This window comes from Lithobates pipiens, unplaced genomic scaffold (assembly GCF_037356315.1).
Source record: "Lithobates pipiens isolate NorthernLeopardFrog02 unplaced genomic scaffold, aLitPip1_a1.2 Scaffold_19, whole genome shotgun sequence".
Taxonomy (NCBI): domain Eukaryota; kingdom Metazoa; phylum Chordata; class Amphibia; order Anura; family Ranidae; genus Lithobates; species Lithobates pipiens.
This window is the reverse complement of record NW_027507764.1, coordinates 42,448,349-42,470,193: the sequence shown is the minus strand read 5'-3', so window position 1 is coordinate 42,470,193 and position 21,845 is coordinate 42,448,349. Positions and strand designations below refer to the sequence as shown.

Genomic DNA, 21,845 nt, shown 5'->3' with positions numbered 1-21,845 from the left:
AAAAGAAAGCTCTATTTGTGGGGAAAAACGGATGTCAATTTTGTTTTGTACAACGTCGCACGACTGCTCAATTGTCAATTAAGGCGACACAGTGCCGTATCGCAAAAAATGGCCTGTCATTAAGGGGGTAAATCATTCTGGGGCTGAAGTGGTTAACAACATTCAATTACAATATGAGCTGTGTAGCAATTGTATTTGCTAGATTTTATTATTTTTTTTAAATGAAAGTGAAGATACCCTTTAAATATGCCCGTGTCTGAATGAGGCCAAAGTGTTGGGGGGTAGCTGTGCATTAACCAGCCAGTGATCATACATTCCTAAGCTAGTCCTCTGGAATTCCAATTGTTAGTCGGAGACCCGGAGAAGTGGTCAGTGTCCATGGCTGTATACAGTGTCTTGAAAAAGTATTCATACCCCTTGGAATTTTCCACATTTTGTCATGTTACAACTAACAACGTAAATGTCATTTATTGGGATTTTATGTGATAGAACAACACAAAGTGGCACATAATTGTGAAGTGGAAGGAAAATGATAAATGGTTTTCAACATGTTTTACAAATAAACATGTGAAAAGTGTGGCGTGCATTTGTATTCAGCCCCCTTTACTCGGATACCCCTAAAAAAAAAAAAGAAAGAAACCAATAACCTTCAGAAGTCACCTATTTAGTAAATAGAGTCCACCTGTGTGTAATTTAATTTCGGTACAAATACAGATGTTCTGTGAAGCCCTCAGAGGTTTGTTAGAGAACCTTAGTGAACAAACAGCATCATGAAGGCCAAGCCAGGACACAAGACAGGTCAGAGATAAAGTTGTGGAGAAGTATAAAGCAGGGTTAGGTTATAAAAAATATCCCAAGCTTTGAACATCTCACGGAGCTCTGTTCAATCCATCATCTCAAAATGGAAAGAGTATGGCACAACTGCAAACCTACCAAGACATGGCCGTCCACCTAAACTGACCGGCCGGGCAAGGAGAACATTCATCAGAGAAGCAGCCAAGAGGTCCATGGTAACTCTGGAGGAGCTGCAGAGATCCACAACTCAGGTGGGAGAATCTGTCCACAGGACAACTATTAGTCGTCTCTCCACAAATCTGACCTTTATGGAAGAGTGACAAGAAGAAAGACATTGGTGAAAGAAAACCATAAGAAGTCCCATTTGCAGTTTGTGAGAAGCCATGTGGGGGACACAGCAAACATGTGGAAGAAGGTGCTCTGGTCAGATGAGACCAAAATGTAACTTTTTAGCCTAAAAGCAAAATGCTAGGCAGAAAACTAACACTGCACATCACCCTGAACACGCCATCCTCACCGTGAAACATGGTGGTGGCAACTTCATGTGGAAATGCTTTTCTTCAGCAGGGACAGGGAAGCTGGATGGAGCCAAATACAGGGCAATCTTAGAAGAAAACCTGTTATGCCGCATACACACGACCGGACTTTTCGACTGACTTTGGCGGAGTTCCGATGGACTTTCCGAATGGACAGACTTGGCCACACACAATCACACCAAAGTCCGACGGATTCGAACGTGATGAGGTACGACTGGACTAGAATAAGGAAGTTCATAGCCAGTAGCCAACAGCTGCCCTAGCGTCGTTTTTTGTCTGTTGGACCAGCATACAGACGAGCGGCTTTCTCAATAGGAACTGGGTCCGGCAAAGTTCCGGCGAAAAAATTTGAAACATGTTCTATTTCTAAAGTCCGTCAGATTTTTGGACAACAAAGGTCCGATGGAGCCCACACAAGATCGAATTGTCCGACAGATTCGTTCCGTTGGACCTTCGCTGTTGAAAAGTCTGGCTGTATGTACACGGCATAAGAGTCTGCAAAAGACTTGAGACTGGGGGCGGAGGTTCACCTTCCAGCAGGACAACAACCCCAAACATACAGCCAGAGCTACAATGGAATGGTTTAGATCAAATCATATTCATGTGTTAGAATGGCCCAGTCACAGTCCAGACCTAAATCCAATTGAGAATCTGTGGCAAGACTTGAAAATTGCTGTTCACAGACGCTCTCCATCCAGTCTGACAGAGCTTGAGATAGAATGGGCAAAAATGTCCCTCTCTAGATGTGCAAAGCTGGTAGAGACATCCCCAAAAAAAACTTGCAGCTGTAATTGCAGCGAAAGGCGGTTCTATTATTATTATACAGGTTTTATATAGTGCCAACAGTTTGCACAGCGCTTAACAAAATACATTAGACAGACATTACAATTACATTTTGGCACAAGAGGAATCAGAGGGCCCTGCTCATTCTACAAAGTATTGACTCCGGGGGGCGCCATACAAATGTACCCCCCACACTTTTCACATATTTATTTGTAAAAAATGTTGAAAACCATTTATCATTTTCCTTCCACTTCACAATTATGTGTCACTTTGTGTTGGTCTATCACATAAAATCCCAATAAAATACATTTACATTTTTGGTTGTAACATGACAAAATGTGGAAAAATTCAAGGGGTGTGAATACTTTTTCCTTTTTTTTTTCAATTATTCTTACCAAATGAAGACTATCAGGATACAATCAGGAGGATCCTCTTCTAAGGAAGTCAGGTAGCGTCTGCAGTTGCTGGACTCCCTCTGACTCGGTAGTCGGCAGAAAGAGGAGAGTAAAAGGCGGAGATTTGTGGAGTGGACCATGCAAGGCACAGCGACAGAAGAAGACGACAGAGATTAGATCCCGGGAGGACCTCCACTTACGAGTTTCAGGGCCACGCCCCTTTCACCAGGCGTGGTACCTGTGCTATTTGGTGAGCTCCGTTGCTTTCTACTTATTCAGCTCATTGTCATAAATGACCTTCACCGTGCTGAGCCTCACATTCCGGCACTCCCTTTTTTCTTGTGAAAAACAACGCAACAGACAATATGGATCTTAAAAAGTTTTAGGGCTGAAACAACGAATCGATTAATCGACGACTAATTGAATATGAAATGAATCGATTACTCGGCCAGTAACATATTGGGGTTAAAAAAAAAACTAAAATTAGCCCTTTATAGTACAAAAAGAGCAAATAATCGCTACTGTAAATATTACTTTCACAGTTCTACAGTAAAAAAGAACCCCATAGCCCTTGTACACACGGTCGGACATTCCGACAACAAAATCCGTCGGATTTTGTCCGAAACTGGTGTTGCATACACACGGTCGGACAGAGTTGTCGGAAAATCCGATCGTACGCAACGTGGCGACATTATTTCGTTAGGACGGGACTACGTTCAGGCTAGTAGCCAATAGCTTTGGTGTAGGAATTTGATCTGAGCATGCGTGGCACTTTGTCCGATCGGAATTCTCTACACACAATCGGACAAAGTCCGATCGGATCATGTTGTCAGAAAGTTTTATAGCCCAGCTCTAAAACTTTGTCCGTCGGATATTCCGGCGGAAACAGTCCGATGGAGCCCACACACAGTCGGATTATCCGACAACACGGTCCGATCGGACATTTTCTGTCGGAATGTCCGACCGTGTGTACAAGGGCGAACAGTAGCGATTTAGAAAGAGGAAAGGGACCCCCTATTGTTTGGACTTTAAAGACACGTACAATAATCAAAGTGAGATAAAACAGCATTTATTATCAAAATACGTATACAAATATACCCTGTTTCCCCTAAAATAAGACCTAGCCTGATTGTCGGTGTTGGCTGCAATATAAGCCCTACCACCCAAATAAGCCCTACCCTGTTTCCTAAAAAATAAGCCCTACCCTGAAAAGAAGACCTACAAGGACTTTAACTAGGGCTTATTTGGGGGGTAGGGCTTTTATTGCAGCCATCACCGACAATCACACTAGGTCTTATTTTAGGGGAAACAGGGTAACAATCAAGAAAATGGAAAAGTAGAAATCACAAAATAATTAAAATACATGCAATAGTATCCGTAATGGAATGACAATAGTAGATGGACAGGTCACCCATGTAACATATGGTGGGCCAGGGTGCTCAGAAACCCTACGCGTTTCGGAGAAGTACTGGTCTCCTTCATCAGGGGTAAATCTAGAGCAGTAGCGATTTTTGCTTTTTTTGTACTATAAAGGGGTAATTTTAGTCTTTTTTTTTTAACCACATTATGTTACTAAACATCTTAGCCCTTGTTCACACAGTCAGAAATTCCGATCACAAAATTGATGAAAGATTTTGTCCGAAACTGGTGTTGCATACACACGGTCGGACAAAGTTGTCGGAAAATCAGATAGTTCGGAACGCAATGACGTTCGTTCGTTACGACGGGACTGCTTTCAGGCTAGTAGCCAATAGCTTTGGTCTCGTAATTTGATCTGAGCATGCGTGGCACTTTGTCCGATCGGAATTCTCTACAAACGATCAGATCATGTTGTCGGAAAATTTTATATCCAGCTCTCAAACTTTGTTGGTCGGACATTCCGACGGAAAAAGTCAGATGGAGCCCACACACAGCCGGATTATCCGACAACAAGGGCGGCACAGTGGTGTAGTGGGTAGCACTCTTGCCTAGCAGTAAAAAGGGTTGCTGGTTCAAATCCACACAACACAACACTACCTGCCTGGAGTTTGCATGTTCTCCCTGTGCCTGTGTGGGTTTCCTCCGGGTACTCCGGTTTCCTCCCACACTCCAAAGACATGCAAGTAGGTTAATTGGCTTCTGTCCAAAATTGGCCCTAGTATATTAATGGGGACCTTGGATTGTGGGCTCCTTGTGGGTAGGGACCGATGTGAGTGTGCAATGTACAGGGATAGGGACAATTGCAGACACTAACTCAGGTTGAACTGGTGTCTTTATTCAACCTTACTAACTATGTAACTATGTAACACGGTCCGATCTGACATTTTCCGTCGGAATGTCCGAACGTATGTACAAGGGGCTTAGACCTGGGTCACATCTCTGTTTTTTGCAGACACACACTACAGTCCATTTACATGGTTTCCTATGGGACGCGTTCACATCTATGCTTTTTTTTTTTTCATCCGCTACGTATTTGGAAAGGGTCAGGGACTTTTTTTTTAAATACAAAATGGTGCTTTTTTTGGGTTCAATATACTTCAATGGAGAAGCTGCAGAGAAGCATGTAATGCGTTTGCAGCAGCAATTTGTGTTTTTTAATCTGCCCAACAGCAAATTGGGCAAAAAAAAAAATGCAAAAACGCAAATCGCAGCAAAATCACGTGCGCAAACATCAAAACGCACAGCAAAAAGCACTGCAGGAACAGATCAATAGCGAACTGCATAGGTGTGTACAGAGCCTTATGCTGGTCACACGGATCGATTTTCAGAGGAGAATATTCAGACGAAAAGTTTTTGTACATTCGCTGAATGAAAGAATGTCGTTCGAAATTTTCACTCGTTTTTTTACCGCTTCACCCCCGGAAGATTTTACCCCCTTCCTGACCAGAGCACATTTTGCGATTCGGCACTGCGTCACTTTAACTGACAATTGCGCGGTCATGCGACGTGGCTCCCAAACAAAATGTACGTCCTTTTTTTGCCATAAATAGAGCTTTCTTTTGGTGGTATTTGATCACCTCTGCGATTTTTATTTTTTGCGCTATAAACAAAAAAAAGAGCGACAATTTTGAAAAAAAAAACACATTTTTTACGATTTGCTATAATAAATATCCCCAAAAATATATATATAAAATTTTTTTTTTTCCTCAGTTTAGGCCGATACGTATTCTACATATTGTAATTGTAATTGGCTCCCACTGTTGTCATTCAAATCCAATGACACGGGAGCCAGGGTGCGGGACTGAGTCCTGCTGTCTGTGTCAATGGACGCAGCAGCACTCGAGCGTGCCCCCATGGAAAGCACTTCTCCGGGGGGGGGGGGGGGTTGGGGGCACTCGAGAAGAGGAGGAGCTAGGAGTGCTGGAGGGACCCCAGAAGGAGGAGGATCGGGGCTACTCTGCAAAATCCCTGAGCAGAGGAGGTAAGTATGACATGTTTTTTTTATTTAAAAACACACACAAAAAAAACCCTTTACAACCCCTTTAAAGTAGAACTAAAAGGCAAAACTTTTTATTTCTTCATTTTGGATACCAAAAAGGGGGACAAATAGAGAAAGTGAATCTCCCTAAGCCCTTGTACACACGGTCGGAATTCCGACAACAAAATCCGTCGGATTTTGTCAGAAACTGCTGTTGCATACACACGGTCGGACAAATTTTGATGAAAAATCCGATCATTCGTAATGTGATGACGTTTGTACATTAAAACGGGACTATGTTCAGGCTAGTAGCCAATAGCTTTGGTCTAGGAATTTGATCTGAGCATGCGTGGCACTTTGTCCGATCGGAATTCTCTACAAATGATCGGACAAGGTCCGATCGGATCATGTTGTCGGAAAATTTTATAGCCCAGCTCTAAAACTTTGTTGGTCAGATATTCGGATGGAAACAGTCCGATGGAGCCCACACACGGTCGGATTATCCGACAACACGGTCCGATCGGACATTTTACGTCGGAATGTCCGACCGTGTGTACAAGGGCTAACGGAGGCACAGGCAACAATAAACCTGACAGAGGTTCTAATCCCTCTCTACTCTTTCCAAAGTTAAAAAAAAGTTTTGACTTTAGTTTTACTTCTATCTGCAATCAATATACAGCATAGGCTGATAACACAATGCATCCTTTGTGCCACCACTCTCTATCTAGACAGGGCAAAGTCCAGCAGCAAAGTCATGTCCAACTGTACCTTATTTAGAAACAAAGTCTCAAAGTATAGATCTACAGTAGGTTTATCTCAAGCATGTTTAAATCCACTTTGCTACCTCTGCTGGAAGTCTTCTCCAAGAATATTCTTTTGGTAAAAAATAAATAAAAATATTTTTACAGTTAGCTTTGAACTTTTCTCCTGTTAGTTTGAGGCCATGTCCTCGGGTTCTTGTCCTTATTGCCCTTTTCCGAACCTTATTCACACCCTTTGTGTAGTTAAAGGTTGCAGTCATGCCCCCCCCTTTTCCTTTCTTTCCTCCAGACTGAACATATAAAGTTCCTGGCTTTATCTCTAAGAACTTTCATTATTTTTGTTGCCCATCCCTGGACTTCTATCTTCTCAATATCTTTTTGTAGGTGAGGTCCTCGGAGCTGGACACAGTATTCTAAATGAGGTTGAACTAATATCTGTATAGAGGAATCAGGACATCCTTCCTCTTGCTGGTGACCCTTCTAGTTATGTACCCTAGAATTCTATTTACAGTGCATCCGGAAAGTATTCACAGCGCTTCACTTTTTCTACATTTTGTTATGTTACAGCCTTATTCCAAAATGGATTAAATTCATAAATTTTCCTCAAAATTCTACAAATACCCCATAATGACAACGTGAAAGAAGTTTGTTTTGAAATCTTTGCAATTTTATAAAAAAAATAATAAAATTCGATGTACATAAGTATTCACAGCCTTTGCTCAATACTTTGGTGAAGCTCCTTTGGCACCAATTACAGCCTCAAGTCTTTTTGAGTATGAAGCTACAAGCTTGGCACACCTATTTTTGGGCAGTTTCTTCCATTCTTCTTTGCAGGACCTCTCAAGCTCCATCAGGTTGGATGGGGAGGGTCGGTGCACAGCCATTTTCAGATCTCTCCAGAGATTTTCAATCGGGTTCATGTCTGGGGTCTGGCTGGGCCACTCAAGGACATTCACAGGGTTGTCCCGTAGACACTCCTTTGTTATCTTGGCTGTGTGCTTAGGGTCGTTGTCCTGTTGGAAGATGAACCTTCGCCCCAGTCTGGGGTCTGAAGCGCTTTGGAGCAGTTTTTAATGTAGGATGTCTCTACATTGCTGCATTCATCTTTCCATCGATCCTGACTAGTCTCCCAGTTCCTGCCGCTGAAAAACATCCCCACAGCATGATGCTGCCACCACCATGCTTCACTGTAGGGATGGTATTGGCCAGGTGGTGAGCGGTGCCTGGTTTCCTCCAGACATGACACTTGCCATTCAGGCCACATAGTTCAATGTTTGTTTCATCAGATCAGAGAACTTTGTTTCTTATTGTCTAAGAGTCCTTCAGGTGCCTTTTGGCAAACTTCAGGCTGCCGGTTATGTGCCTTTTACTGAGGAGTGGCTTCCGTCTGGCCACTCTACCATACAGGCCTGATTGGTGGAGTGCTGTAGAGATGGTTATTCTTCTGGAAGGTTCTCCTCTCTCCACAGAGAAATGCTGAAGTTCTGTCAGAGTGACCATCGTGTTCTTGGTCACCTCCCTGACTAAGGCCCGTCTGCCCCGATCGCTCAGTTGGGCCAATCGACCGGCCCTAGGAAGAGTCCTGGTGGTTTCAAACTTCTATTTACGGATAATGGAGGCCACTGTGCTCATTGGAACCTTCAACGCTGCAAAAATATTTCTATACCCTTCCCCAGATCGGTGCCTCCATACACTCCTGTCTCGGAGGTCTACAGACAATTCCTTGGACGTCATGGCTTGGTTTGTGCTCTGACATGCACTGTTATCTGTGGGACCTTCTATAGACAGGTCTGTACCTTTCCAAGTCATGTCCAATCAACTGAATTTACCACAGGTGGGCTCCAATCAAGTTGTAGAAAAATCTCAAGGATGATCAGTGGAAACAGGAGGCACCTGAGCTCAATTTTGAGTGTCATGACAAAGCCTGTGAATACTTATGTGATGTTTTCATTTTTTTTTTTTTTTTTTTATAATTTTGCAAAGATTTCAAACAAACTTTTTTGAGGTTGTCCTTATGAGGTATTGCTTGTAGTATTTTGAGAAAAATAATTAATTTTATTACATTTTGGAATAAGGCTGTAACATAACAAAATGTGGAAAAAGTGAAGCTCTGTGAATACTTTCCGGATGCACTGTATGTTCTCCCCTACCAGGCCACACTGTTTGCCCCAAATCTTTTTCCTCTGTGCTTATGGCTAACACTGTACCCCCAATATTCTACCATTTCAGAGGATTTGTTTTTCCTTAAATGAATGGTTTTACATTTAGAAAAAGTGAACTGTAGTTTCCACTCCTTAGATCAATCTTCCAGCAATGCCAAATTATGTTTGGAGGGACTTTCCCTCTGTCCGTCATTCTTCCTTCATCCTGCCAGTAACAGCACTTCCCATTGTGGGATGACAAGGACAAACTGCCGCTGCACCCAAAAATGGAACTTCCGCTTTAAGGGAAGGTGACCCCCTAAAATGCCACATTTGGCATGCCATTTTTTTTTTTTTTTTTTTAGGGGGGGCGGGGGGGGGGGGGGGGTGTGTGGATTTTAGAGGGTTTCAGCTTCCACTTCCTCCCGGAGCACCGCGGCACCGGAAAGGGAGATCACCTCTTCCCCCCTACCTTTCGGCAATCACGTCCCAGGTTCCAGATGATTGCCCGGCCAGTCGCTGATTGTCGAGCAGCTCACGCATGCGCGGTGTGTGCCCGGCTGTGAAGCCGGGGCGCCCACAGTGACTATGCCGGCGTCGCAGAGAGGAGGGGGAGATGAGCGGGGGGCTTCGTTCCCCAACATCGCTGGACCCTGGGACAGGTAAGTGTCCGATTATTAAAAGTCAGCAGCAGCAGTATTTGTAGCTGCTGACTTTTATTTTTATTTTTTTAAGCAGAACTTTGATTAAAGTTAAAAACTGAGCTGGCAGGGGTGTGGATTTTTACTACTACTTGTCCCTCATGACAATTTGCTTGTCCTGATAAAATAAATAAATTCCCAGGATGGAAAATATGAAGGGTTGATGTTTTTTTTTTTTTTATTAGGCAGGGGTGTTTTTAAGCCCCATAAACACTATCAGTTTTTCTGCTAAGTTTTTCCTTTAGATTTACCAAAACCATGTAGTAGAAGGGCCTGCCTGATTACATACACATTGAAAATCCTAAGGTTTGACCTCATATTACATGGTTTTGGTAAATCTGAAGGAAAAACTCCTCAGGACTCAGGAGAAAAACTGATGTGTGTATGGGGCTTTAGAAATGTCTGGGGCTTTATGGCAACTTAATGTTTTTTTATTTATAGGGTAGAAAATTTCTTAGAATCCCCAAACATATATATATATATAAATAAAATATATGTATATATATAAATATATGTATATCTTTTTTTTTATGCAGAGGCCCCTAGAGAATAAATTAGTTGCAATATTTTATGTCACACATTATTTGGTCAGTGGTTTTTCAAACGCAAATGTTTTGATTTACACAGGAGGTCTGGCGCTAGAGTCACTGTAATGGGCTGACATTTGCGGCGATACCTCACATGTTTGGAACGATCGCTGTTTGCATGCATGCGAGACCAACGCGTGCGTTCGCCTTTGCGCGTGAGCATGGGGGGGTGTTTTAACTTTTTTTTTTTTAAACTGTTGCTTTAATTTTTTTATAATTTTTTTTTTTTTATTGCTGTCACAATGAATGTGACAGGTACACATTATGGAGAGATCTGAGGTTTACATGACTCCGGATCCCTCCTCTGCCTGTTTGACCACACTGATCTTTCCATTTTTTAAAAATGCCGCCGGGGAAACCAGAAGCTCATTGCTTCCCGTTTCCTATAACACAGAGGCGAACAGAGCAGTTCTTTGTCCGCCTCTATAATGAGGCTGGTTGATTGGGTGGACAGCCTATAGAGGGCTAAGTCCCCTCCTGTTGCTTGTAAAAGCAATCAAGCGGCTGGTTAACCACTTGGATTGCTTTTACTAAAGAGCCGACCATCAGCTCTAAATCCTGCTGATGTGCCGCAGCAGGGATAAATGTTAATTAAAAAAAATAAAAAAACTTCTTGCCCGACGCATGCACCTCCAGTCATTGGGCAATAGGAATTGACCATCTCATGTTGAATTCAACATCTGTGTCTTACTGAAATATTAAGCTACATGTGAATGGTGTGAAGTCAGCAGGGGACTATACTGTTTTGGCAGACTGAGTCTAGGTAGGTATTTTAATGCATATATAAAAAAAAATAAAAAATAAAAAAAGAAGCTGTCCCCTGCAGAGATTTTTCTTGCATGTCCTCATTCTTCCAGGTTGAATTACACCCGGCAGCTATTAACTCAGAAGAATGAAGTGCAGAGCACCAGGGGGGCCCTCCCCCACTGTCACCACGGTCTCTGCATCCATTGTGTGATGTTAGAACTGCTCCCTGGATTGTTCAGAGCGGGTTAGCCCTGGAGAAAAGGCCCCCCAGGGCATTATGTGACCAGCCAAAGACTTTTAGAAAAGTTAAAGTGTTATCAAACCCAAAACCACAACATGTAATATATTGCAGATTACCAATTATTAGATATGGTGGCTGCATTCGCTTTCTTTTTTTATTGTTATTAGACTTTTTTTTTACTGTGTTTTAATCTGGTGATCTAACCAGTAACACCCTTCCTGTATTAGAGTCCTTCCAAAAGGAGCGCAGGTGGGCACATATGGACAGCAGCATTGTTAGTCGGGGGGGGGGGGGGGGGGGCGGAGTGTTAGATGTACTAGCAGATTTAAATACACTTTCACATTTTATATATTGTTTGAGCTCACCAGAGTTAAACTTGAATTATAGCTCTGGAATTACTGCTCTCACTCCAACGTTTGCTACGAGACCCACCCAGAGAGCAAGCAATTCTCTTGTGCGGTGAGGTGAGTGACTGGTGAGGCACTGGCTAGTACGCCGCGAACGGTAGAGCGAGAGCAATAATTCTAGCACTAGACCTCCTCTGTAACTCTAAACATGTAACCTTTAAAAAATGTAAAGCGTCGCCTATGGAGATTTTTAAGTATTGAAGTTTGGCACCATTCCATAAGTGTGCGCAATTTTAAAGCGTGACATGTTCGGTATCCATAACATCATCTTTCACATTATACAAAAAAAATATAAAAATAAATAAATAAATCAGGTTACCTTTAGTGTTTTTTTTTATATATATTCATGAAACTCATTTGAAAAATTGCTGCTCAAATATTGTGTAACATAAAAAGTTGAATTTATTCAATTTTATTCCCTAGGGTGCCTGCTAAAACATATATATATATATATATACACACACACACACATATAAATATATATATATATATATATATATATATATATATATACACACACACATACATATATATACATACATACATACATATAAATATATATATACACACATACATATATATACATACATACATATAAATATATATATACATACATACATATAAATATATATATACACACATACACATATATATATATATATATATATATACACACATACATATATATATATATATATACACACATACATATATATATATATATACACACATACATATATATATATATATACACACATACATATAAATAATATATACACACATACATATAAATATATATATACACACATACATATAAATATATATATACACACATACACATATATATATACACACATACACATATATATATATATATATATATATATATATATATATATATATATATATATATATAATATATATATATATATATATATATATATATACACACACATATACATATACATATACATACACATACATATATATACACATACATACATACACATATATATGAGTCATTTTCTATCCAAAAAATGATGGATTATTACATGTAGGAGAGAAGTGTCGGAATTGGCCTGGGCGGCAAGGGGTTAATTACCATAAATAATATACAAATAATTATTATATATTGTTTTTAATGTAATTTGCTATATTTTCAAAAACTGTGCTCAAACAGGTGGCTTAACAGACAAATGACTGAAGTTTGAAATTTCAATTTCATAGTAAATAGATAAATAATAAATTATGTTATAACATATAGCACAATAATATATGATTTATCTTGATTATAACAATACCTTTTCAACAGCAGCAGACCCTCCCTCTTAATTGTGTGAGAAAAACATGGGATTGTGGGTAAATCTTATACCCATAAACACATGATTTTTCCCTTGTTGCATTTGTCTTTTAGACACGCCCCCTTCTATTACACTGCAGTGAGAAGAGAGCCTCCACTGCAGAATTTTTATTGGACAGCTTGTTCTAATGGTGCCTTACCATTGGTCCAAGGCTCCAAGCTGTCCATTGAGCTCAGTGCCTCTGACAAGAAGTGAGGAGAGGCACTGATCTCATCCTCTCAGTCTTGCCAGCTTATATTTAAACTGGCCAGCTTATATTTAAACTGGCCACTCTGTATGTAGCTTCTGCCAGGCTGCGCAAGGAGCCCCGTATGTCCGGAACCATAGGTCATAGGAACCCCAGTGGAGGGGTAGGACTTAGGCTACTTACCCTCAAAAGTTGGGGTCTCCGTGACCTCAGGTCACCGAGCTACGACCCTCGAAGCTTTATTTTATTTTTTATGCTCATGGCAGGCGAGGTGTGACGACCATGACTCCACGTCCCTGCTCCAGATCATCAAACATTCTGCAAGTCTGCTGCAAGTTCTGGTTCAGTTATGTTGTGCAATAGTCATCCCACCACAGGGGGCACTGTGGCTGAATTTTCATGCTGTAGACTTGCATAGTTCTTGCTGTAGACTCACTACTGCAACTTTGCTCTTGCTAGAGTCTTGCCATGCTAGTTTGCCTCAAATTTGAAAGAGGTCAACTAGAACTTGTGTTTCAAGTGCTCTACAAGTGCACAACTTGCCAGTGAAAATGTGCAGCAAGTTAACAGACTTACAATTCAACACTGCCATAAATGTGTGGCAAGTTATTCTTGTTATCTTGGCACATGTACACACCAAATTATGTTTACATACATGTACACGCTCTACATGCATCATTTGCATCGGAATGAGTGCAGGGGTGCTTTTTAATTTTTACCATTTTATTATAATTTTTTTTCTTCATTTAACTATATTGCCATCACAAGTCCCCCTAAGTGATCAGAAGCTGCCAGGTCCTCTTTTATGGAGACATCAGGAGTCTAATAGACCCACAATGTCTCCTCTGCAGCTAATCAAGCACAGATAATGCTTGATCAGCTGCTTCCCTGGCTACAGTAGCTAGGGGCGTACCAAGAGGCTGGCGAAACTGGCGCCTGCCAGGGGCGCAGGCCGAGGGGGGGGGGGGGGCGCAAATTGGCAAGGTCCTATACCCTCCACCACCCTTTCCCCCACTTCCAGCATGTGTAGTTCTACTCCCCCTGGGCCCACCACACCTCCCATTCGCCGCTTTAAGGCAGCCACGTCTAGTTGTTTTGCAGCACTGGCTGGGCGGGGCCTCGTCTCCCGCTGCAACCCGATTTGCCCCAGCTCTCGTTGTTCTCCCAGGCACGGGCCTGCTCATCCCCTGGCCCTTGGACTGTGCAGTGTGCCCTCCAGGGAGAGAAGAAGAAGAGCAGGGGGGAGATGGCGGAGCGGAGGGTGTCTCGGTGCGGTGGTACTGGTACTACTAGTACTTCAGGGGGCCTGACCTCCTGCAGGTCAGCCTGCTGCAGACACCCGCTGGACCGTGCTGCTGAAGGGGAGAAGGAGAGCCGGGCTGTGTGTGCGGTATGGAGGGAGGAAAAGGAGATGTCCTACAACACATGTGTGCGTTTGTGTGTGACTGCAGAGACATGACGTCATAGGACACGTCATACATATGGTCATTGTTCAGTGTAGTGGTCAGCAGTCAATGTGTAGTGTAGTGGTCATTGTTCAGTGTAGTGGTCATTGTTCAGTGTAGTGGTCAGTGTGTAGGGGTCAGTGAGTAGTGGTCAGTGAGTAGTGTAGTGGTCAGTGTAGTGGTCAGTGGGGTGTGGAGTGTAGTGATCAGTGGGGGTGTGTAGTGGTCATTGGGGTGTGGGGTGTGTAGTGGTCAGTGGGCAGTGTAGTGATCAGTGTGCACACTGCCCACTGCACACCCCACTGACCACTGCCCACTACAATGTAGGAATCAGGTAGGTCAGTTTAGGAATTGGGTAGGTCAGTACTGTTGTAGGAAGGGAAGGGACCACTACACTATACACTGCAGTGAAGTTAGGTAGGTAGGTAGGTCACAACTGCACTGACAACTGTATTTGAATTTACACCTTTGTGACAGGGAGAGTCTGGCAGAATTAACATCAAATGTAAACACCACATGTAATGATGCATAAACTAATGTATATTTAGGCTGGTTCACATATATGCGATGTCCGAATCGTATGTGATTTGCACCACACTGCAGTGCAAATCACATGCGATGTCTGTGCGATGCAAATTCAGCCATACAGATTGTATGAATTTGAATCGCATTGGGACCAAAGTCGGGGGGGGGGGGGGGGGGGATGGGCGCCGATACAGATTCTCGCCAAGGGCGTTGGAGACCCTTGGTATGCCTCTAACAGTAGCCAAGGAATGACAGCTCTGAACCCAGAAGTAATGCAGTACACATCACTTCCAGGTTCATTATTATTGCCATCACAAGTCCCCTGTGTGATCACATTGGACAGGTTTTGAGTCCTCCTTATGGAGACATCAGGAGTCCCCCAATGTCTCCCTCTGCAGCTAATTAGGCACAGATACTGCTTGATTAGCTGCTTCCCTGGCTACAGTAGCTGAGGAATGACCACTCTGAACACGGAAGTAATGCAATACACATCACTTCCAAGTTCATTAGTCACAGAAGGGTTTGGGGGGGGGGGGGGGGGTGGATGGTCCCTGATCTCCTCCTGCTGTAAACTTTATTCTAGTCTACCATGGCCTTTGCCTCCCAGAGGAATGGGAGAGCCCAGGAACCATGGCAGGCGCCTGCAGAGGTGGGGCAGCACTTTTGGAACCCTGTAAATGTAATTATTTACTTGAAAGCTGAGTGATGAGAATCAATAAAACGCTCACAAACTTGTTTTGACCCCGTGGACGTTGATATAAGGGTTCAGTAAACCCATACCTCACAACATTTTGAGGCAGTGCCGGGACAAGGTCACCCAGCGCCCAGGGCAAAAGATGCCAAACTGCACCCCCTTTTCCCTTAGGGTTAGGGTCAGGATGCCCCCTACCCTTGCAATAAACCATTGTGCCAGGGGCAGCGGCCCCTCCTGCCCACCCATTGTCCCGGCCCTGGGTGGGAATGAGGGACAACTACCAGCAAACGTATGTAGGCATAGGACACGCCCCCCGCCACAGCCTCTTAAAGGAGAATTAATCAAAAGAAAAGGTTAATTAAATCCACAAGAGCTTTTTTTTTTACCACTATTATTCCTTTATATTGGCTTTTCAAATTTACAAATGCAGCAATTTAGACATTGGGTGAAAGGTTTAGCACTGGGAACACTTTTTGAAAGATGAAAAGTGTATTTTATATACAACTCAGACCAAAATGAGGGACAAATGAGGGGGAACGAGGGACAGAGGGACATTGCTCCAAATCAGGGACAGTCCCTTGAAATCAGGGACAGTTGGGAGCTATGAGTCAACCTGTAGAAGCACAGAAGGGACATTGCTCCAAATCAGGGACATTCCCTTGAAATCAGGGACAGTCCCTCGAAATCAGGGACGGTTGGGAGCTATGAGTCAACCTGTAGAAGCACAGACGATGAAGGCAAATCCTAAATAACTATTTACAGATCCGGTTATTCCCCTGCCCTAGGATATGGCATTTGTCAAGTCAACTTCACCCAAAAACGTGGCATTTCAGTATGTGTGGGCACCGGCCAATTGTATATCCCTCTGACCACTCAGACTCCACCGGTCCATCCAGGTCGGTGCCTCCACACCTTGGTGGAGCAGGGAGATGTGATCAGGACCTCTACTGGAAATATAAGAAGTCAGCATGTGAGCACCCAGAAAGTTTTATTTTTTTTAAAAATAGTTTTGGGTGGAGTTGCCCCATTATACCCTAAATATAAGCTACATTACCCAAAAAAGGGGAAGCAAAGTAAAAGAATGACTTACCCTGGGAGAATCTGAGGCTATGTCCCGGCTGCTCTTTCCCAGGTGAGATAAGGGTTTTATAGTCGAACGTTGAACAGGTGACCTGCACTTTGTGTTACCACGGCAACAGGGAAATCGCTCTCCCCGTAAAAAACGAAAACAGGTGGAACTGGGAACTTTGTTACTTGTTCTGTTCTCATGGCCGATCAGAGATACACCCCCCCCCCCCCGCAGATCACATGTCAGTAAATTAAAGAAAAGCTCTAAAAGAGCCCAGTGTACGAGGCCCGGGATGGATGGGGCTGGGCCGCTCCCAGTGAAAAATAATACCTTCAAATTGTATGGGGCTATTGTTTCCCGGGAACCGTCCAGGACTCACTGGAGCTCGAAGGTTGAAAGATACATACTCGGTTATCTTGTAACATTTAAAAGCAGGGATAGGCAACCCTGGAGAGGTGGAGATCTTCCGGAGAAACAAGGGAGAGGATCAAAGATCACCAGAGTGCAGCGAGATTCTTCTTAAAGGGGTTATAAACGTTTGTGTTTTTTCGCCTTAATGTATCCTATGCATTAGGGGTGAAAAAAAAAACACCAGCCCCCCGTTTTACTTACCTGAGCCCTGGAACTTGACCGGCACCCAGCCCCCCCCCCCCCGTTTTACTTAACTGAGCCCTGGAACTTGACCGGCACCCAGCCCCCCCCCGTTTTACTTACCTGAGCCCTGGAACTTGACAGGCCCTTCAGCCCCCCCCGGTTTACTTACCTGAGCCCTGGAACTTGACAGGCCCCCCAGCCCCCCCTGTTTTACTTACCTGAGCCCTGGAACTTGACAGGCCCCCCAGCCCCCCCTTTTTACTTACCTGAGCCCTGGAACTTGACCGGCCCCCCAGCCCCCCCTGTTTTACTTACTGAACTTGACCAGCCCCTCAGCACCCCCCCCCCCATTTTACTTACCTGAGCCCTAGAACTTGACGCTGACTCTCTGCCCAGGGTTCTCAGCTCTTGATTGGATAGATTGATAGCAGCGTAGCCATTAGCTCCCGCTACTGTCAATCAAATCCAATGACGCGTGCGTCGGGGACGAGTCATACGTTCGGTGGCTATGGATGCCGAACGCTCAGGAGCTCATCCGCAGGGTAACCCCCTCGGGAGAGCGCTTCTAGGGGGTTATTTGCTGTGGGGGAGGAGCCAAGAGAGCCTCAGAGGGACCCCAGAAGAGGATGTTCGGGGCCACTCTGTGCAAAACGAGCTGCACAGTGGAGGTAAGTATAACATGTTTGTTATTTAAAAAACAAAACGAAAAAAAAGATCCTTTACAATCACTTCAGCCCTGAAAGATTTGGCTGCTTAATGACCAGAGCATTTTTTTGCGATTTGGCACTGCGTTGATTTAACTGACAATTGCGAGATCGTGCGACGTTGCACCCAAACAAAATTGATGTCCATTTTTTCCCACAAATAGAGCTGTTGGTGGTATTTGATCACTTCTGTGGTTTTTATATTTTGCGCTATAAACAAAAACATTGCCCACGTGCCTGTGCCCACGTGCTCTGTGACCGTGCCCATGGGTCAAGGCATTTCCCCGTTCTGCCTAGTGACATGACAGGGATTTACTGCTCCCTGTGAGCAAGAGCAGTGATCTCTGTCATGTCAGTGGAAGCCCACCCCCCCCATAGTTAGAATCACTCCCTAGGACACACTTAACCCCCGTGATGGCACCCTAGATTAGCCCCTTCCCTGCCAGTGTCATTTATACAGTAATCAGTGCATTTTTCTAAATGACAATGGTCCCAAAATAGTGTCAAAAGTGTCCTCCATGTCACAGTCACAATAAAAATCGCAGATCCCCGCCATTACTAATAAAAAAATGAATAATAAAAATGCCATAAATCTATCCCCTATTATGTAGACACTATAACTTTTGAGCAAACTAATCAATATAAGCTTATTGTGATTTTTTTTTTTTTACAAAAAATATGTAGAAGAATACATATCGGCCTAAACTGAGAAAGAAATTAGTTTTTTTTAAATACATTTTTGGGGGATATTTATTATAGCAAAAAGTAAAAAATATTGTTTTTTTTTTTCAAAATTGTCGCTCTATTTTTATTTGTAGCACAAAAAGTAAAAGGTGATCAAATACCACAAAAAGAAAGCTCTATTTGTGGGGAAAAAAAAGGACGTCAATTTTGTTTGGGTGCAACGTCGCACGACCACGCAATTGTCAGTTAAAGCGACGCAGTGCCGAATCACAAAAAGGGCTCTGGTCAGGAAGGGGTAAAAAAGCGGTTAATGAAAAGGTGAACTTACCCTTTAACCACTTGCTTACTGGGCACTTAAACCCCCCTCAGTCCCAGACCAATTTTCAGCTTTCAGCGCTGATGCACTTTGAGTGACAATTACGCGGTCATACAACACTGTACCCAAATGAAATTTTTATCATTTTTTTCCCACAAATAGAGCTTTCTTTTGGTGGTATTTAGTTACAGCTCGGAGTTTTATTTTTTGCTAAACAAACAAAAAAAGATGCAAAAAAAAAAAAAAATCATGTTTTAATAGTTTGTTATAAAATTTTGCAAACGGGTCATTTTTCTCCTTCATTGAAGTGCGCTGATTAGGCGGCACTGATAGGCTGCATTGGTGGGCACTGATGGGCTGCATTGGTGGGCACTGATGGGCTGCATTGGTGGGCACTGATAGGCTGCACTGGTGGGCACTGATAGGCATAGTTAAGGCGGCACTAATAGGCACAGATAAGGCGGCACCGATAAGGCGGCACTGATGGGCAAAGATGGGCACAGATAAGATGGCACGGATGGGTGGCACGGATAAGTGGCACGGATGGGTGGCACGGATGGGCACTGATAGGTACCACAGATAGATGGGCACTGATAGGTGGCTCTGATAGGTGGCACTGCTGGGCACTGATGGGCGGCACTGCTGGGCACTGATGGGCGGCACTGCTGGGCACTGATGGGCGGCACTGGGGTGCAGCACCTTTGAGGCAGATTTTGGGTGGCACTGTGGGTGGCACTGCTGGGTGGCACTGTGGGCACTGCTGGGTGGCACTGTGGGCACTGCTGGGTGGCACTGTGGGCACTGCTGGGTGGCACTGACAGGGGGGCACTTACTTTATTTCAGGATGGCACTGCGGGTGGCAGGTGGGCACTGGCAGGGGGCAGGTGTCCGCTTGAATTGCTGGCCGTGATCGGGACTGATGTCCCGAACACGGCCGCCGGCGATCGGCTTTTTTTTTTTCTCCTCGCGCTATCAGCGCGAGGAGGAATACTAGCCGATTACCGGCTCCGTTTTATCACATGATCAGCTGTCATTGGCTGACAGCTGATCACGTGATAAGGGGTCGGGATCGACCCCTTACACGGATCGGTGATCAGGCGAGTCTCACGGACTCGCCGATCACAGAGCGCGCCGCGCGCGCCCCTCAGGGGGCGCGCAGGCCGCTCGTAACCGGGACGACGTCAATAGACGTAGTCCCGGAAATGTAGGTCCGCGCTAATGCCGTCATTTGGCAATAGCGCGGATCTGAAGTGGTTAAGTAAAATGTGTCGTGCTTGGAAACATGGAAATCTGTGAATGATTGTCTATGTAAAGGGTGGTAACCCAATCAGCAAAATCTGCAAACTAAACTAACTAAAAGAAAAAGGAAAAGCACGGTATTTATTACCCATAGGGTATCATAAATCATCTATGTACCCTGGCCATTATTGAAAATGACATGCTATTTATGATCACTTAGTGGATCAAATACATTCACTTACACTTTTGGGTGTATTTATAAAAAGTTTGCATAGCAGATTGTCCAAAGAAAGTGCATTTACATTACATACATTTTGTACAAATGGGCAAAAAAAAATTTAAAGAATGTTATAAGGCATTTTCTGTGCTTTATTAATGTTTTTCGTTGACTTAAAAATGAAAAATACTTCATTTGGCCATTAGAAGGCGATAAGTATAATTGGAAATAGCAATGATACTTTCTAGTGGCCAAATATGGTATTTTCTATTTGAAATCAATGAAAAACATTCATCCAGCACTGGAAATAGTCTAATAACATTCGCTTTTTTGCTGCTATATTATGAAAAGCAATACATGCCAAGGATCATTGCACACAGGTAATATCCCAAATCTGACATCAGGAGTTTGGATTTGCTAGCTATAAAGCCAAATCTAACAGTGATCCGCTGATAAAAGGAAATTCTAGATATGTTTAAACACATCCAATATTAATTTTATTATTACCTTTTTATTTTTTCTGTAAGCAGCTATGATTTTCAACATCTACCAAAGACAATTTAACCTTCTTGAAAAACTGTCCAGCTTGTAGACAGAATATGCTAAAATCTTTACCACCCGCCTTCACTCACTGCCTTTACCCATAGGCGTGCCTGGGCACACCCTAATCATCCCATGTGCATTAGCATTATCCAGGGACAGCACCAGGTGGGTGGTTGGGGGTGCTAGGGGCCAGTGTAAATGCCCCCAGTATATTAAAGGCTAGGTTCAACAGTAGGAACACGTTACACCCATGTTTAGGGCGTAACGTAATATGCTCCCAATCAACTGTCTCCCACCACCAGAGTCTCCTTTCTGTGACAGCAGGTGGTGTTGATTTGTGTTTGAGATTTGGGGTGCACACCTATGCCTTAACGATATCTGAAGAAAGCCTAACAACAAATTGAGGTGCCTTTGGCGTGGGATAAGGCATACCTAGTATCTCTTTGGATTTACTGCACTAGAATTTTAATAGACAATTACCAGGGGCGACCCGTCCATTAAGGGCGCACAGGTGCTGCCCCCTCTTTCACGCCGTCCCCTATATGACCAATAAATAGATTCATGCATTTCACGAATCTATCAATGGCCGCCGCTGCCAACCCCTATTCTGGCGTCCGGTCCCTTTTCGGACGCCTGAATTCCAGCGGCCGGGGCAGTTTTTTGAAGCACCCGATTAGAGCCATAGTCGCTAATAAGGTTCAAAAAAATGTGGACTTGGAGTGCAGAGCATTGCGCTCACAGTCCACCTAGGCAAATTAATATTTGATTTTCTAACA

General features: G+C 43.6%; 1 protein-coding gene across 3 annotated transcripts in view; it reads right to left on the bottom strand.

The window, feature by feature from the left end:
* The window catches only part of AGR3 (anterior gradient 3, protein disulphide isomerase family member), a 66,709-nt gene extending 49,466 nt beyond the window's left edge, over positions 1–17,243 (bottom strand). The window contains exon 1 of one of the 3 annotated variants that reach the window (XM_077490682.1): positions 17,103–17,243. The gene's annotated coding sequence lies outside the window, so the exon portion shown is untranslated. Of the gene's footprint in view, positions 1–2,509; positions 2,719–16,793; positions 17,006–17,102 lie in introns of those variants that run through there. The other 2 variants (XM_077490681.1, XM_077490680.1) reach the window with 2 other exon arrangements.
* Positions 17,244–21,845: the final 4,602 nt, after the last annotated feature.